General features: G+C 44.1%; 1 pseudogene; it reads right to left on the bottom strand.

The window, feature by feature from the left end:
• Nucleotides 1–10,817: 10,817 nt before the first annotated feature.
• Nucleotides 10,818–13,723, bottom strand: LOC717971 (eukaryotic translation initiation factor 1 pseudogene; annotated as a pseudogene).
• Nucleotides 13,724–14,097: the final 374 nt, after the last annotated feature.

Here is a 14,097-nt window from a genome sequence, read left to right as displayed (position 1 = left end):
AATCCTGGACACTGTCCTATGTGAGGAGGAACTGCTGGGTGTGGATTGAAGAACAAACAGGACAGCACAATAAAGAAACAGAAAGAGAAGGTCAGAGCAAAGTGGTGGAAGAGAACAGAATCCAGAAATCTCAGAAAGCAAGCCCTATGGGCCTTTGTTTGGTTTTGTTTTTTCAATATGACCCAAAAACAATAGAGAAGGAAGCTCTGTGAAAGTAGAGAAGCTACCTGAATCAGGGCTCCTTCTAACAGTTGTAGAAAATTTGATTTCCATAAAAATGAGCAACAAAAATGTGTCAAATTCAAATTCAAACAGAATGTTTATAAGGAAAACAGTAATAATAATGTCCCCACAGATCATGAAATCATGATAGGAAGATATGCAAAAAATAAAAAAAAAAAAACAGAACTATCCAAAACACCTGATCAAAATAATAGTATTCTTTTTTCAAAATGAAGTAAAAGACATTAAGAAAATGTCTTAAATTAGCTGGGCATGTTGGTGCACCTGTAGTCCTCGCTACTCAGGAGTGGGGCTGAGGCAGGGGAGTCATTTGAGCCCCAGAGTTCTAGGGCACAGTAAGCTATGATCACCACACTGCACTCTAGCCGGGGCAACAAAATGAGACCCCATCTTTTTTAAAAAAAATTACATATTAAAAAAATAGAGGCTGGACACAGTGGCACACCTGTAATCATAGCACTTTGGGAGGCCAAGGAGGACCATCTGAGCCCAGGAGTTTGAGACCAGCCTGGGCAACATAGTGAGATGCCATCTCTAGTTTTAAAATAAAATTTTAAAAAATTAAAAATTAAAAATAAATAATGTCATATCAGAATTAGATAATATAAATCAGAATTAAATAAGCTCAGAAAGGAGGTGACAAAACTTAGGAAATGGAAAGAAAAGGAAAAAAATCAAAATAAAGATCAAACTAGAATGAATACAAAACTAAACCAATATAACAAATATAACTTAACAGAAATAGAAAGTCAAAAGGCAGAGAATTATAAGAATCAAAAAGGAATGCAGCAAGATTAAAAAGGATTTGAGAGAAAATGACTAATATTTAAGACAGGCAAAAAGATATGATATAAAGATAATGAGAGTTCTGAAGAAGAAACCAAAACAAAGAAACAGAATGAATACTTAACACTATAACTCAAGAAAACTTTCCCGTCCCAGCTACTCGGGAGGCTGAGAGGGGAGGAAAACTTGAGTGCAAGAAGTCGAGGCTGCAGTGAGCTGTGATGGCACCGTAGCCTGGGTGACAGGGTGAGACTCTGTGTTAGAAAACAAAAAGCAAAAAGCAAAAAAGAAAACTTTCTAAAATTGCAGAAAAAGATAGGAAAAAATATATTTTTTTGAGACGGAGTCTCGCTCTTGTCGCCCAGACTGGAGTGCAGTGGCGTGATCTTGGCTCACTGCAACTGCCTTCCAGGTTCAAGCGATTCTCCTGTCTCAAGGAAAAGATTTGAAACTACATATTGCAAGAGTATATAATGTGCTTGAGAATAAACGTGCATTAGTAAAGTTTTTGACATGTACTAACAGTTCTAGAAAATTTAGGATCGTGAACAAAAAAAAGCCAAAAACATATATTAGTAAAATTTTTAGACTTTAAAGGAAACGAAGGAATCCATTTGGCATCTCAGTATAAAGAGGATGTTACTTGTGAGGGAAAGAAAATTAGTTTATCATCAGACTTTTCAACAATAATGCTTAATGAGCAAATGGAGTAACATATTTAAGGTACTCGAGGAAGGAAAATGTAAACTAAAGATTTTAAATCTGGCCAAACTTAACTTTAAAGCAGAAAGGACACTGACAAATTTATCAACATGTAAGAAGAACTCAAGGAATATTGTTCCCATGAGCCCTTCTTAAGGAATTTATTAAACAATATGCATTAGACAACCAAAATGACTTGAGAACAATCAGCATAGAGATGATTGGTGATAATTAAATACATAGTCACTTGTAGAATTAGATTAGTTGAAGGTGAAAAGGCAGAGGGTATAGTATATGTAATAGTTATATGCTCTGACAATGCAAATTTAGTATAACCAGAGAATGGGTATAGGATCAGCAAAATTTTTAAAGCTGTTTTCAATAATCATAATGACTTGTGATAGTATTAATATGGTCATTCTGAGACTATTGTATTTATAATGCAAGATAAAGCACATGAGCAACTGTAGAATATTCTATTACCCTTAGGTCCTTGAGAAACAGGATTTTCAGAATTTGAATCAGAAATACCAGCCCTGAATTCAAATTGTAACCATCACTATGAACTCATTAAGTATTTCATCTTCACATGTATATATATATATATATATATATATATATATATATATTTTTTTTTTCTCCCTACTCTATTAAAATCAGTCAAGAAACACTGCAGGCCTGGGTCACAAAATATTCAAGATGAGCCTGAAACACGTTTTCATACCACGTAGTTAAAAAGTTATCAAAGATTATGAATTGGTTTTCTAGGGCTGTTATAAGTGCCACAAACCTGGATGTTTCAAACAGCAGAAATTAGGCTAGGCGCAGTGGCTCACGCCTGTAATCCCAGCACTTTGGGAGGCCAAGGCAGGTGTATCACCAGAGGTCAGAAGTTTGAGGTCAGCCTGGCCAACATGGCGAAACCCTGTCTTCACTAAAAATACAAAAATAAGTCAGGCATGGTGATGCACATCTGTAGTCCCAGCTACTCGAGAGGCTGAGGTAAGAGAATCGCTTGAATCAGGAGATAGAGGTTGCAGTGAGCCAAGATCATGCCATTACACTCCAGCCTAGGCAAGAGTGAGACTCCACCTAAAAAACAAACAAACAAACAAAAAACGAAACAAAACAGAAATGTCTTCCCCCTCAGGCCTGGAGACTAGAAATCTGGATTGTAAAATCAAGGTATTGGCAAGATTATCCCCTCTGGAAGCTCTAAAGAAGACTCTGTTTCATGCCCCCCTCCTAGCTTTCGGGGGTTGTTGGCAATCCTTGGATTCAGCTTGTAGATTCACCACCCTAATCGCTCCCTCCATTGTTACATGACAAATGTCCCTCTTCTTTGTTTTTTTGAGATGGACTCTTGCTCTATCACCCAGGCTGGAGTGCAGTGGCACAGTCTTGGCTCACTGCAACCTCTGCCTCCTGGGTTCAAGCGATTCTCCAGCCTCAGCCACCTGAGTAGCTGGGATTACAGGAGCATGCCTCCATGCCCGGCTAATTTTTGTATTTTAGTAGAGATGGGGGTTTTGTCATCTTGGCCAGACTGGTCTCAAATGCCTGACCTCAGGTGATCCTCCCACCACGGTCTCCCAAAGTGCTGGGATTACAGGCATAAACCACTGTGCCCAGTACCTCTTCTTTTAAGTACACCAGTCATATTGGATTTAGGGCCCACATGAATCCAATATGACCTCTTCTTAATTTCATTACATCTGCAAAGACCCTATTTCCAAATAAAATCAGTCACAGGCTCTGGATGAACAGGAGTCTTGGGAAATCCTACTCAACTTAGTACTGACTGCTAGGGTCAGGTCAAAAGAACGAAAGGAAGCTCACCCAGCTCACCTCTCCTGGGCAGCATTCCATGGCCCAGTGTGCCCACCATCCTGATTTACCTATCCTGTGTCTCGTTTTCTTAAACCCCTGTTTCCTGCTAGTTTATCTGATAGATGATATCAAATCCATTAATGTCGGTAATGATTGAACAGGAGCTGTTTAGACATGGTTCACTTACATTTTCACAAATTTATTTTAAGCTATGAGTGGGAGAAGGAAATCACGAAGCAGTAGCTGACACTCAGCAGACATGGTGGACCTCGCCGTTATGCAGGAAGCTCAATGCTCTGACAAAAAAGAGGCCTCTCTTGGTTCTTGCCCTAAGAATGAGGTCCTGATGATCACCCAGCTGGGTGCAGAGTACTTGCTCTAGTTGGATCTTACCTATACCTCGCTCGGTTTCTCTTAGCCTCTGGAGATTGAGCTCAGTTACCAAAGAGCTTGCAGTCACGTGTTAGCCACTGAGCCCAGGGTGAAGGGGAAAGGGACATGGAGTCCACCTTCTGAAGGATTTTTCAGGATAGAGGCTCTGAGTCCTAAGTTTTGAATTCGCTTATTAACACAGTGGGTCTCATCACTTCACTCAAGGCCAGTCTGGGTCCAGGGTTCAAAGTCATGGTTGTATGAGGAGAATTCATTGTGCTCCACAATTTCTGTATTACACTTCAAACAAAGGAGAGCAAAGGCATCTGGGCATCTGGTGATGGAAAAATGGCCTGTATTTTCTTTTTCTTTTCTTTTCTTGTTTTTTGAGACGGAATCCTGTTCTGTCGCCCAGGCTGGAGTGTAGTGGCATGATCTCGGCTCACTGCAACCTCTGCCTCCTGGGTTCCAGTGATTCTTCTGCCTCATCTTCACAAGTAGCTGGGATTACAGGTGCCCGCCACCATGCCTGGCTAATTTTTTTGTATTTTTAGTAGAGACAGGGTTTTGCCATGTTGGCCAGGCTGGTCTTGAACTCCTGACCCCAGGTGATTTGCCTGCCTTGGCCTCCCAAAGTGCTGGGATTACAGGCGTGAGCCACCATACCCAGCCTGTATTTTCTCCACTCCCTCTTTGGCATTCAGCCTTAGTTCTCTCAGCCCCACTGTGCATGGAGCTTGGCTCCTCAGCACCCGGGGGTCCTGACAGACCCCCTGTCAATGGGCTAGAAGGCATGTCCAGCCAGGGAGCCCCAAGCTGGGAGCAGTGAACACTCCCATTCCAACTCCAGCCTTACACTAAGCAAACAACACACTTTCAGTCCCCCAAAAGTCATCTTCGGCCTCTGTAAAGAGAAAAAAAAAAAAAAAAAAAAGCATGTTAGACTATTTGTCCCCTAGGGGTGACCTATTTGTGTCAAAAGATTTTCAGTGATGGCTTCTTCTCTTCCTCCTTGTTCCCTGAAGATGCCCAAGAGGCAGGCATGGACTTATTATGGGCACAAACCCTTTACATCATAGGACTTTTATTTTCAGATCCCTAGTGACCCTCAGAGTATCCATGATCCCCCTGAAATTGTATGGGCATTTGAAAAATATCTTTTTCTTTCCCCATTGGAGAGTTTGGCTATGGCTTTAATCAGATTCTTTTTGTGTTTGTGAGACCAAAAAAAGAAAAAAAAAAGTCAGTAAAAACAACAACAATGTCCTTTTATTATCCCTACAAGATAAAACATAATCTCCTTTTTACTTTCTGCTACCTTCTTCACTGTTTTATTCAGAAATAATTTTAACATTTCCAATTGTTAAAATAGCTTAGCCAGGCACCGTGGTGTGTGCCTAGAGTCCCAGCTACTCTGGAGGCTGAGGCAGGAGGATCACTTGAGCCTGGGAGGTCAAGGCTGTAGTAAGCCATGATAGCACCACTGCACTCCAGCCTGGGCAACAGAGTAAGATCCTGTCTCAAAAACAAAAACAAGCACACAAACAAAAACCCTTGTAAACTTACAAATATTTGTCCAGGGCTTTTAAGTATCCAAAGATCTCAATCGTCTTTAGCTTTCAGAGAGCCTGTGAAGTTACATACTATGATCACCCATTTCACAGAGAAGGATATAGGCTCAAGGAGGCAGGTAGGGCCAGGTGCAGTGGATCATGCCTATAATCCCAGCATTTTGGGAGGCTAAGGTGGGCAGATCACTCGAGGTCAGGAGTTTGAGACCAGCCTGACCAACATGACGAACCCTGTCTCTACTAAAAATACAAAAATCAGCCAGGTGTCATGATGCACACCTGTAGTCCCAACTACTCAGGAGGCTGAGGCAGAAGAATCACTTGAACCTGGGAGGTGGGGGTTGCAACGAACCAAGATTGTGCTACCGCACTCCACGGGGTGAGACTCCGTCTCAAAAAAAAAAAAAAAAAAAAAAAGGAGGCAAGTAGATGACCCAGGGTGATCTAGAATTCTGACTTAAATCTCTCCCTCTAGAGAAGAGAGCACTTTTCACTCTATGCAAAGCAGAAATAGTACAACAGCCTGTCACTTTCTTTGTGCCAAGAGGCCGAGAAATTGTATGCACATTAAAAAAAAAAAATCCATGAAATAAAGAGTTTTTGGATGGGAAAGGAGGGCTTATTTTATTTGTAGACAACTTCTCTTTGGGCCATGTTACCGAAGTATGTGTGGGGTGGGGGCATTCAGAGGGTGCTTTCTTGGAAGTGATTGGATCACTGGAACCCCAGGAGGCAGAGGTTGCAGACAAAAAAAGCTAGGGTGGAAAAAGACTTAAAAATAAGGATATCCCGTTTCCACCAAATCCCAGGAAAGTCTCCTAACATGGCCCATCTCCTCATTTTCATCTGTAAAGGGTCATGTCTGAAAAGAGCTTTGCAGTGAAGTTCAAACAGCTGCCCACTCACATTTTTCTAGCCCACAGACTTTTGTTTCCCTACCCAACAAACATCATTCCAATGTCACTGCAATTGCTATCTCTGTGGCAGTAACAATACCCTGAAGACAAATCTTAGTCCCGGCGTTCAGGTTTTTACTAAGTCTCTTACTCATTTGCCTTCCGTGTTTCTTTTTACTTGGCTATTTAACATTCCCAAGCCTTGAGGACAGGGTGCATGAGCATTGTGTAATACTGATTTAAAGCTAATGCTCTATGTTGTTCTCTTTAATCTATATCTATAATCTCTAGGGGCTCTGCCACATCAAGTGCCCTCACAGTCTCCTGAGTTCACAGCGACTTCCTGGCACAGATAGATGCAGCATCAGGGTCCTCAAAACCACCTCCTATCCCCTCCTGTGGTCCCCAGACTCGCCCCTTTCCTCCCTGCCCCTGTAGCCTGAGCCTGATGTACAAACACGTGGAATCCATCTTGTTATGTAAGCTTCCTGGTCGCTGAGATGGGTGACTTAGTGTTGAGATGGTTCCTCACTCTTAGCCTCGGGCAGCATGCTAGCCCTAGCCAGGTCAGCGGCACACTGGAATGGAAATCTAGGCCTGCTAATGGGGTCCAGCTGAGTGGCTTTCATTTCCCAGTGGAGCCTGGTGAGCCCAGCAAGCCCATGGGAACCGTCCCGGAGCTGTTGCAAACTAACCCATGGGTGGAATTCTCCATCTTCCTTGCTCATTTCCTTTTACATCCCCTTCTCAGCTTTGGCTAAAGAGCACAGAAGGTTCACATTCAGCAACCCTTTGCTCTGGGGCTGCCACCTTCTTGGTCCCTGTTATGGACTGAATGAATGTTTGTGTCCCCCTCCAAATTTGTATGTTAAAGCCCCAACCCTCAATGTGATGGTGCTGGATGGTGGGACCTTTGGGAAGTGATTAGGTTTAGATAAGGTTATGAAGGTGAGGCCCTATGATGGGATTAGTGCCCTCTACGAGGATAAGAGACACAGCCAAAGAGGAAGATGTATGGTGACAAGGCAGCCATCTGCAAGTCAGGAAGAGAGCCCTCACTGGTACCTGACCATGCTGGCCCCTGATCTTGGACTTCTCACCTCCAGAACTGTGGGAAATAAATGTCTGTTGTTCAAGCTGCCCATCCCATATTTTGTTGTAGCAGCCTGAGCAGACTAAGACAGTCCCACTGACCCAAGTCCTCACTTCTAGGCTCCGGCAAGGCTCAGGCAGTAAGTGGTGCTGGTGTAAGAGGATGTGCTCAAAGGTTTTAACTCAATGTGAATACAAATTCTGTCTCCTTGGCTTGAGGTTCTCATCACAGAGTAGGAAATCCATGGATTGGGGACATTGTCTATAGAGAGGGCAGACTGGCTGATTTTGGTCTCTTGCTGTCTCTCATTTCCCTCCCCTGCAAGTATGTGATCATTTCTCCTCTCCCTTCCAGGACAGGGGCAGGTGCTAGCATCCTCCTGAGTATGGGACTAGGAGCCAGAAGGCCCCAAATTCTAGCACAGGTTCTGCCACTAACCTGGTATTAGGGGTTAGGCAGCTCACTCTTTCTCTCTGTGCCTCAGGGACTCGTCATCTGCTTTTGAATTGTTACTTATTCCATTCATTAATGGAACCAGCTCTTCCTAGTGGTGGGGTATGGTGCTAAACAAGGTGGCAGTAATCCCTGCCCCCGTGGAGCCTGCATTCCAGAGTGGGGAGATAGTCAATGAGGAAATGGTTAAATAAGATAGCCACCAACTATGATGAATGCTCTGAGGGAGATAAGCAGAATGATGAAACAGATTAACTTGGAGGAGGTGGTAATTATTTAAAAGACTCCTTAGGCTGGGTACAGTGGCTCACGCCTGTAATTCCAGCACTTTGGGATGCCGAGGCGGGCAGATCACCTGAGGTCAGGAGTTTGACACCAGCCTGGCTGACATGGTGAACCCCGTCTCTACTAAAAATACAAAAATTACCCTGACGTGGTGGTGGGCATCTGTAAACCCAGCTACTCAGGAGGTTGAGGCAGGATAATCGCTTGAACCTGGGAGGCAGTGAGCCGAGATTGTATCACTGCACTCTAGCCTGGGCAACAGAGTGAGACCCCATCTCAAAAAAAGTAATAGTAATAATAATAAAAGCCTCCTTCTGCAAGCTGAGAAAGCACAAGCCCATCAAACAGGGAAGAGCTTTCCAGGCAGAATTATGAGCTAATAGAAGCAAAAATGCTTGAAAAATTATACAGTGCAACACAGATAGCAAGCTTAATCTAAGTAAAAGTGCCTTCATTCTCTGCAGCTTTGCCTCATTCTTTGATTAGAGCCTGGAATTGGCACAGCTGCCTAGCACCTGGATAACAGTGTTAGGGACCATGAAATCACACAAGAGGCCAACGCTAAGGTTCTTGCTGGGCACGTGTGGTGGAAAGGTGGGTGGACTAAGTGTTCTGTTCTCTTTGAGGACCTGACGATCCAATCTATACAGAGAAACCCTTTACCTCTCACAGTCCTGCATCCCCAACTGCTTTAGTCCTTTGTTAATCCTTCTTTCAACATCCAACTGCCGTTTATGGAGCACCTGCCAAGAGATAGGGATCCTCCCTTCCTCTGAGCAGGAACTCAGGAAGTGATACCCTCCTCCCCATGTCACAGTCCTGGCAGAGGCCACTCCACCAGCTTGTTCAAATTTGGGTCCATGTTGGCTGTGGTCGGTCCACTTTGCTTGCTGTTTTGCTCTACAGCTAGATCTCTCTGGGGAGTCAGAGGGGTCATCTAGGGATCACAATGTTTAGCACGCTTGTTTTCTCCCTGGACAAATGTCCAGAGGCGTGTGTGGAGTGGGCACGCAGCGAATCTCCCTCAGGAAATCCTAGTAGCAAACTTCACTGACTGACCAGCTGAGGAAATCAGCAAGGTTGGGCCCAGTGCTGATATCTGGGCACCTTTTCTTAGAGACAAGGGCACTGGACAGAGGCCACAATATCAGGTTTCCACTTGCTAAGCATGGAGCCTGATCTGCAGTTTTATATCTCTTAGTTGTGCTGCCCCTTCGGCTCTGACATTCTATAGCTGTGTGACTTTAGGGGGACAGTGGTTTTCTTTTCTTTCTTTTTTTTTTTTTTTTTGAGACTGAGTTTTGCTCTATTGCCCAGGCTGGAGTGCAGTGGAGCTATCTCCGCTCACTGTAACTTCTGCCTCCTGGGTTGAAACGATTCTCATGTCTCAGCCTCCTGAGTAGCTGGGATTACAGACATCTGCCACCACACCCAGCTAAAATTTTCATATTTCTGTAAAGATGGGCTTTCACCATGTTGGCCAGGCTGGTCTCGAATTTCTGACCTCAGACCATCTGCCCGCCTTGGCCTCCCAAAGTGCTGGGATTATAGGCGTGAGCCACTGTGCATGGCCAGGACAGTGGCTTTCAAACTTCAGTGGGTATCAGAATTTCTTAAGAGCTTGTGAAAATGCAGATTCTTGAACCTGCTGAATAAGCAGCTCATTGGATGGGGTGTGTGGGAATCTGCATCTTCCAGACTAATTTATTCCTACTCTCTGGCCTCTCTCTCATCCTCTAATACCCTCAACCCTTTCTCATCTCAGAGGCTTTGACATGGCTGTCCTACCTGTCTGAATGCTTTTTCTCCGGCTCATTCTGCTTCTTCAGGTCTCAGCTCAGATATCACCTCCTCTGAGAAGATCTCATGGACTTCTCTATTTAAATTGTCCTCCCTCATTCATTTTGCCTACCACCCTAACTTTAGCAATTTCATTTCGGTGTTTGTTGATTGTTTATTATTTAGTTCCTTTGGTTAAGGACCTTGTTTGTCTTGAACACTACTCTAGCCCCAGTATTCAGCAAATATTTGCAGAATGAATAAATGAAAATGTAAATAAGGATTTCTCAAGGTCAGGGGCTCTCAAGTTTTAACATGCAACAGAATCACCTGGAAGGCTTTTTAAAACAAGATTGCTCAATCTTTGCTCCCAGAGTTTCAGATTCTTATTATCTGGGAATAGGGGCAGTTCTAAGAAGTTTCCGGGTGCTGCTGATGCTTCTTGTCCGGGAACTGCACTTTGAGAGCCACTGCATAAAATTAAAACCGCATCTGTATCCCATTAAAGTATATCCACTGGTAAGTTGTAGAGAGGAGCCCAAGAGGAGGAAGTTCAAATGAGTTGTCTCAAAGGTACTTGGAAAAAGTAACGGGCTCCAGGACAACGCTAAGGTCTCTTTCCTCTTGGAGATCTTGGGTTTCTGAGATAAAAGATTGCTCCCCCTCACCTTTTTTTTTTTTTTTTGGCTCTTTTCAGTTTATTGCATGAAGGAGTTACACTAGGCCCAGTTAAAAGCAGACCCCAAATGGTTACATTATACCAGCTGTGGAGGTTTTTAAACTTGTGACAAGGGACAGAAGGGAAATTCTACTCAGTGCAAGGAAATCCTCACTTAAGCTTCAGTGAGCCACAAGCACTTAAAACCCGTGAACCTTCAGCTGATTGTCCTTAGCCAGTCCAAGCTCTACAAGGAGCTGGCATATGTTCTTGCGTTGGTCATCCTGTAGCTGAATTGCTTCTCCATATTCTGGATGCTCAATTACAGTACCATTGCAGGCAAGCTTCTTAAACGCCTTCACTAGTTTCTTTTTATCATAATCATCAGCAATCGCTTGGACAGTAGTAAGGGTCTTCCTGCCATTTCTCTGTTGAATTCCTATATGGATATAATCCTCAGTGCCAGCAGGAAGCAGGTCATCACCCTTACTTGCATCAGCAAAGGAATTGAAAGAGTGGAGGTCCTGGATAGCGAACTTACGATATGATTCCTTTTCCTCGATGGAAACGGGCTGCGGAAGGCAGAGGTGGCGGGAGAAGGCAGGCAGCGGGGATGGAATGTCGGGAAGTGAGGGGGCTCAAAGGGGAGGCTGCTGACTGGACCCCCCTCCGCTTTTTTTTTTTTTTTTTGTAGAGATGAGACCTCATTATGTTGCCCAGACTTGTCTGGGACTCCTGGCCTCAAGCAATCCTTCTGCCTGGGCCTCCTAATATGTTGAGATTATAGGTATGAGCCACCACATCCAGTCCAAAGACTACTTTTCTGATGAGGAAGTTGTGGTGGACAAATCAGTCTATTCTTCTTCAGCTACCAGAATAAGAAAATCTTAGAAAATGATTCTTAGGCTCCCAAACTGAACATCCAACAGATCTCAAGTTGCTGTGGTGACCTGTGTTTCTAAATCAAGTCCTGCTTCCACAATTCCAAAAGAGTAATTACTAAATCAGAGATTAGGAAATGGGAAAAGAAGAAATTATCTTCATCCAAAGACAGCTTTTCCCAGAGTATATTCTGAAGAATATTAGCTCCATAATTAACAACAAGATGAAAGCGTTCCACGGTCCAGTGAAATTCAGTGACACTGAAAGCCATATCCATTACTTAGAGGTACATAGCTGCAAAGTCTCACAGTCCAGAAATCAGTTTAAGATAGTTAAGTTCCATCCTGGGCAACATAGTGAGACCCTGTCTCTACAAATAATAAAAAATTAGCTGGATATAGTGGTGAGCACCTTCCAGCTACTTGGGAGGCTGAGGCATGAAGATTGCTTGAGCCCAGGAAGTCGAGGCTTCAGTGAGCCATGATCGTGCCACAGCACTCAGCTCGGGCAACAGAGTGAGTCCCTCAAAAAGAAAAATGTTAAGCTCCTTCCTTCCTTCCTTCCTTCCTTCCTTCCTTCCTTCCTTCCTTCCTTCCTTCCTTCCTTCCCTCCCTCCCTCCCTCCCTCCCTTCCTGTCTCTTTCTCTCTCTCGTTCTCTTTCTTTTTTCTTTCTTTTTTGAGACAAGGTCTCACTCTGTCACCCAGGCTGGAGTGCAGTGGCACGATCGCAGCTCACTGCAGCTTCAGCCTCCCCAGGCTCAGGTGATCCTTCCACCTCAGCCTCTGAGTAGTTGAGATTTTTTTTATTTTTTGTAGAAACAGGGTCTTGCCATGCTGCGCAGGCTGGTCTCGAACTGCTGGACTCAAGTGATCCACCACCTTAGCCTCCCAAAGGGTTGGGATTACAGGCGTGAGCCCTAAACTGTCTTTTGATATAAAACCAAAGAGCATTTTTGCTCATAACATATCCTGAGGCACATATTTAGAGAAGCACTGCCTTTGGGGACCTTTTCTCTTTAATGGGATAAATTTTGTTTTGTTCTGGATGGAAACTTCATGTAAACATGAAAAACACTCTGATAGACACACACACACACACACACACACACACACACACACACACAGCCTTAGTCCCCAGGTAGGCAGGAAAGAAAATATCCGGAACGACCGTTCCAGTTCTCGTCCCTTCCAGATGTGAAGCTGCCCTGAGGTGTGTGACATGGGATGTTGTCTGTACCTGGGTGGGGACCTGAGGCTGCTCTTTGATTGGGCAGTTAGGGTGAGTGGAGGAGGAAGCTCTGGGGGTGAGTGATAGGCAGCCAGGAAAGAGATGGCTTGGGGAGCACAGAGTGGAATTTTCCCCTGGAAATCCTTTTGAACTGAAGTGGATTTGAATGTTGCACCCACGGTCACCTAGATCCCAGGGCTAAATGATTTTTCTCTTCATTTTCCAGTAATAATTAACATTGCTGTAGTGATCACAGGCAGTTTGGAGACAGTTTGTCTGGCTGTAGTGATGGAAACAAGAAGGAAACTCCTCCCTAAACCCTCAGGGAAACTTTCTTTTCTCTCAGTTGGTGGGAAGAGGGGGACACTGAAACATTCCTGCATTGGCAAGGATTGTTCCACCTTTTGTTAAATTAAATACTTTTCAGCCTGGAATAGTGGCTCACGCTGGTAATCCCACCACTTTGGGAGGCCAAGGCGAGTGGATCACCTGAGGTCAAGAGTTCAAGACCAGCCTGAACAACATGGTGAAACACTATCTCTACTAAAAATACAAAAATCAGCTGGGCATGGTGGTGCACATCTGTAAGTCCAACTACTAAAGAGGTGGAGGCAAAAGAATTGCTTGAACCAGGAAGGTGGAGGTTGCAGTGAGCTGAGATCCTGCCACTGCACTCCAGCCTGGGCAATAGAGTGAGACTCCGTCTCAAAAAAAAAAAAAAAAAAAAAAAAATTAAACAGTTTTCAGAATCTTATATTCTTTTAGCAAAACACTCATTTTGGGTAAATGAAGATGTTTTCATTAACCATCCAAGTGACACTCCAGAGGTGGTTTTAGATTAGGAAACAGAGGCTGAGAAGCCAGGAAATCTCTCTGGGGCAGGGGCAGGGAAGTACGTGATGTCTTGTTTTCTAGCTCACTGGAGACCTCTGAGCCTCCAGGCATGTTGTCGGTGGCATCCTGCATTTCACTTTTAATATACAAGTTGGATTTGACAACCAGGTGAGATCAGAATCATGCCCACGGGACAGAATGCCTTTTTTTTTTTTTTTTTTTGAGATGGAGTCTTGCTCTGTTACCCAGGCCGGAGTGCTGCGGTGCAATCTCGGCTCACTGCAACCTCCGCCTCCTGGGTTCAAGTGATTCTTCTGCCTCAGTCTCCTGAGTAGCTGGAACTACAGGCATGTGCCACCACACCCGGCTAATTTTTGTATTTTTAGTAGACACAAGGTTTCATCATATTACCCAGGCTGGTCTTTAAGTCCTGACCTTGTGACCTGCCCACCTCAGCCTCCCAAAATGCTGGAATTACAGGTGTG

The sequence above is a fragment of the Macaca mulatta genome, chromosome 1 (assembly GCF_049350105.2).
Source record: "Macaca mulatta isolate MMU2019108-1 chromosome 1, T2T-MMU8v2.0, whole genome shotgun sequence".
Taxonomy (NCBI): Eukaryota; Metazoa; Chordata; class Mammalia; order Primates; family Cercopithecidae; genus Macaca; species Macaca mulatta.
This window is presented reverse-complemented; position numbering and strand designations above follow the sequence as displayed.